Raw genomic sequence first — 5323 nt, 5'->3', positions numbered from 1 at the left:
AAAAAGTAACGTTCGAAAAGGTGTGCAAACTTCTGTTGCTGCAGCCGTAAGTATTTACACTAAATGTTCACAAAATATATTTGCTACAACAATACATTTTCATAGCAGAGCTATATTGAAACAATTTGAAATATTACAACTTACTTTTTTTGTATGAATTTTTTATTACAACAATGAGGTTAGACATCGTTTTCGGGGTTACTTTGAACCGTGTTCAATGAAGCCCTAGCACGTGATCAATGAAGCCCCAGTTACGAATTAGCTCTATTATTATCTTGCAGAAAATGGTCCGCTCTTATAAAAGAAAAATTGGAGCAAGAAAATATGCCAACTTTACACCAGAAGCCTTAGAGAAAGCTCTAAGTGAAATAAAATCAAACAAGAAGTCTTTGCGTGAAGCGTCCAGAACATATGTTAGTTCCTTTCATTTTTTATTATGTTAGAATTCTGTTGTTGATAATAAAATACCTCATTTTATGTAAATTGTGTATTTCTGTTGAAAAATTTTTTTTTCTTCCGAAAACAAGAAGTTTTTAGTTTTGAAGTGTTCAAAGAAACCTTATCTGTGGAGTTACATCGAAATTGCATGGTTTCATTATATGCTTTCAAAGTAACCCCGACTGCGGGGTTACTTTGAACAGCCACAAATTAATTAAAAAAAAAAATGTTATTGATCGTTCTGAGCTCTCATTTTTTTGTCATTAGAAAGGTCGAACTGACGCCCGTAACATATATTTTTTTGGAATTTTTCATTCACTACCTTACTGAAGATATATAGATTCAAAACAAAAAACCGTTCAAAGTAACCCCATTTTACGGTATATAAATACTCAATGTTTCAATGCTTGTATCTAATAATACCATGATGTCATGTCATGACGCATCATCGAAAATTGGGAGATGGGATGTAGTTTCTGCGAAAATATATTAGTTCTATAGAGCATCATAGAAAAATGTATTATAATATTAATTAAGTACCTTTTGTCAAAAAAGTTTTTCAAAATGTAGGTGAACTTAGACAGTACACCACACATAAAGAAAAGTTTCCACAAGAGATATCTCGAGAACCGATTGATATTCTTTCTGAAAATTTTAATGGCCGTTATCTATGCGATTCACGTCGGCTAGTTATTTCGGTTATACCAGATATTGGGTCAAACTGTGCTATTTCAAATTCTCCGCAAACTTTTAACTATAAATTCCGATTTATTCGAAGTTTGACCCAGAGCTGTGCCAAAGCATTCTGCTTAGTGCTTGTGAAAGCACTTGAAGCCTTTTTGTGCTCCCGAGCACTTTTAAAACCAGTGCCTCGTGCATAGTAATTCGAGCACTCTATCAAAAGGCTTAGTGCTTAGTAATCCCTAAAGAGCTCGCGATTACTTTTGGGGATTACTAAGCACTAAGCCCTTCGGAAATCTTGTCGGAACACGAATAAGCGACCGACGCGTTGTCACTTTACGAGCATATAGGATACCACAGATACAAGGTTAGACTATTCGATGAAGAATAAGTGATAAAAATCAATTACATCCATTAAAAAGAAAAAGAGATAGGGTAGACGTAGGTTAAGGGTCCATTTTGCATTTTGCTCATATGATTTCATTAGCGTTGAAGGCATCAGAATTTTTTTTTTGATATCTAAAAATACCGACACAAATGAATTGTAACAAAATATCTAGTTTCAAAATACCGACTAACCGACTTGGGTGAATTTTATGACAATCGTTTAATTAGAAAATATGAGAAAATCTTCAGGAGCCGTTTGGCAGATGACGCCAAATTCTGCAAAAACTGTCAAAATCAAAAAATCAATCAACCCATGTTATGTTCCTGAATTGATTCAACTTGAATTCGATGTTTTAATAAATGATGAATTTTTCATGGATTCCCAACAATACCAACAAACAATTAAAACAAAGACTAATCAGGCAGTTCGAAATAGCCCTTTTCTCGGATTTTGATAAAATATATTTGATATATTTGATACTTGATACCTATAGGTATCAGGTATACTTCATTCAATTTTATTTTAGCAGTCGGTTGGCCATGGAAATTTGACACATTTCACTCTGTATAGTACGAAAATGTGGGGTTATGAAGCTTGTCAAAACATTTTTGAGTTTTAAATCAACGCTATATTGCCCGTTCTACGTAAAAGTTTCTGTTATTACGTATTTTATCACAATGTCAAATCTCTTCGGAAAATATGTGACGAACATAATTGAAGTTTATACAAAATACAAACTGATTGGAGGCATACCAAATCCAGTTATTTGCATGGAAAATACAAGAGATCAGTGTAATATCATAATATGAACTAGCTTGATGAGAGTTATCTTCTTTGGCTTAAATCATTTGTAGATTTCAAAAATATTAACCCGAAGATGAAATGCATATGATGCAGTGGTTGGGAATGGGTATCTACCGAAGGAATTAACACATAATTACAAGAATGTTAAATTCTTCAACAAATGTAAAATCATCTTGCAAGTAAAAGGAATTGAAGGAAGTTTCAAGTTAAGATGCAACTTCACCGTTGGACAAAAATTTCACATGAATAAACAAGTAACAGGACAACTGGCGCGTATTTGTGGCTGTTCATCTTAATACATTGATATGATAATAATTAGGTATTTATTGGTACCTTAAGACATTTACAATGCATAGGACAAGTCAAATGAAAAATAGAAGAATCGATTTTCGGGAACTTATTCTCCGATGACATTTATCGAAAATACTGTAGTAAACTTTTCGCATTAATTCACTCAAACATAATATTCTCAAATGCCACCACTTTTTTGGGTCTCCCAATAGAAGGAAAGGATGCAGATGCATCCTTTCAGAAGCAATTAAAAAAAAATCCGGTAATGGGAAACTGAAAAAAAGAATAAATCTTCTCGTAATAATATCCCATATGTAAATTTCAAGATAGTTTCAGGGCTGAAGTTTGAACAACTTACTTTTTTTTTCTACGAAAGAATCAATTTACAGATCATCTTTGTTTCAAATAATTCAGCATGTTCCGTTGAAATTTTTGACTTTACAAATCACATTCAGAGATAGAGAAGGATTTTACTGCGAAATTCTCCTGAAATTCTTGTTTCTTGTTTCATATATCGAATTTTATAGTATCCCGTTATGATAACCTCGTATAATTTAATATCATTTACATAGTATACTTGTTGTTCGATGATAAAAAATGAAATGTCTTTTTTAGAAATATCCCTAATTCAGATCTATCATCAGTCATGATTAAAACAAACCTATTCGAAATTCATCCGAAGATGAAGCTCCCAACATAACATAAAGAACTCATTGAAAATCTCATTTAAGGTGAGCCTTTGACTTGTACATACCTATATTTCAACAGAAGATTCCTAAGATCATACATACAGGCTGTTGAAAATCCTCAAAAAAATATAGCTTTTAGTTTAATCTCAGAAATGAATTCATCGAATTATTTTGATGTGATGAATCTTCTCCGAACATAAAATTCCACTCACATCTTCCATTTCCTTTATTATCACCATTACAATCACATAAAAATATAAAAAATTCAACTCTGAAAATTGAGTTGAATACTCACTAATGAATATTTGGCCATTTTGGAAAATAAAAGTATTCTTTAAATTTTCCCTCTCGTATAATGCGTGGATTTTGAGTTATTCAATAGTAACGAATATTCATGATATTCGAAAAATTACATAATATATACATAATAAATTACAGTTGTGTAGTGTGATAGATTTTGTTGTCATTATACGTTTTTATGTTTGTTAACCGGCATGGAAACATACGTTTGAGTATTCAGAGATGATATGAAATGAAAGGTTAAATTGATTATATTTGATTATTGTTGTATGATATAAAACAAACTAAGGTTATGTGACTAAGTGACGATGAAGGCAGAGCTTATAAATATGACTCTGTAGTATTCATGTCCATGCTTCTTAGAATTGAATGATCTATCGCAGGAATTTGGACTTAGTAAATAAATCAATTGATTTATTCATTTATATCATTTAGATAGTCTGGAGTTTAAATAGTCGGGAGTTTAAATGAACACATTTAGTAATGAACAAAAAATAAATGAAAAATACTACAATGCAGTGATAAGTAGTGTGAATAAAAATGGAATTCAGTCAATGTTATTTCAAGAGTTGTTCGCAATGAAAACCATATGCTATAGTGCACAATTCTCTTGTCGAATTTTCAACTTAGTTATAGTCTTCCGCATCATATCGCCATTTAATACATGTATCGTAACATTTGATAATTATATTCATCAAATGGTTTCTTGATTGGATGTCTTCAGCATAAACCATATATTTTTCCCATAAGAAATATTCAACTGGGTTAGGATCTGGATATCTAGGAGGCCATAAAAATTACCACAGAATACGTTTAAAATCATTCATATTTCATCTTCGAGAAAATTTGATTTCTGTCTTTCATTGTTGTTTTATACCAATGAATTAATTAATTCCTTAATTATCATCTTCTACACCATCAATGAGTGTTTCAAGAAGATTCATATTTATTCACGACTTCCATGAGATACCTCTTTCCTATTTATGTGAAAAAGTGAATGAATTCAATTTTTCGAACAATGTTCAGATTCAAAAATTCATAAAAAAAGAATTGTACATGTGACAACTTTTAGTGGCACCACGTATTGAAGCCACATTCACTTTCTTTTTGAAAAGCGAAACAATTATTTTAAATTCGAAATGGAAAGTGATATTTTTATCCTGAACACTTTGAATGAGGATTAAGGAATCCGGCCCTGGAATATTGAAATTTCGCGTTTCGCGTTTTCTCATTACGAAAAATAATGCTTTTCCCAACTGGTTGCACAAATAACTAGTGTGTTCAAGAAAATTGGTCGGAAATCAGAAGATCGTTCGTCAACTCCATCTAAATTTTGAACCAACGAATGATTGAATAATAATTGTCAAATTTTGGTCTCAATACTACCATAAAATAAATTTTCAAAATTTAAAAAAAAAGTCAGAAAAATGTACAATTACACCATCCATTTTGTAAACAATGAAGGACATCACAAATTTTTGCAATTAAACCCAAATATTCGAATCGCACAGTACTTCATTTATATCTCCCCTTTTATCTTGTAATTCTTGTTACACCCGTCATCCCATACTTACAATGGGACATCCAGTGCACAAATATATAACTAAAATATGAAATAAAACTATCAAAATGAATCGTTTTCACTGTATTTTCCTTATCAATTATTCGACATTGTTTCATTACAGATTCTGCCTTGATTATCCAGTTCCTGGAACATGTGAAAGACATAAAC

At 31.4% G+C, this 5323-nt stretch overlaps 1 long non-coding RNA gene across 1 annotated transcript; it reads left to right on the top strand.

The window, feature by feature from the left end:
• Positions 1-375, top strand: LOC123306382. Its single transcript, XR_006536905.1, has 2 exons — positions 1-46; positions 282-375. It is a non-coding gene; the product is annotated as an uncharacterized LOC123306382 (long non-coding RNA).
• The last annotated feature ends 4948 nt before the right edge of the window (positions 376-5323 follow it).

The sequence above is a fragment of the Coccinella septempunctata genome, chromosome 2 (assembly GCF_907165205.1).
Source record: "Coccinella septempunctata chromosome 2, icCocSept1.1, whole genome shotgun sequence".
Taxonomy (NCBI): domain Eukaryota; kingdom Metazoa; phylum Arthropoda; class Insecta; order Coleoptera; family Coccinellidae; genus Coccinella; species Coccinella septempunctata.
This window is presented reverse-complemented; position numbering and strand designations above follow the sequence as displayed.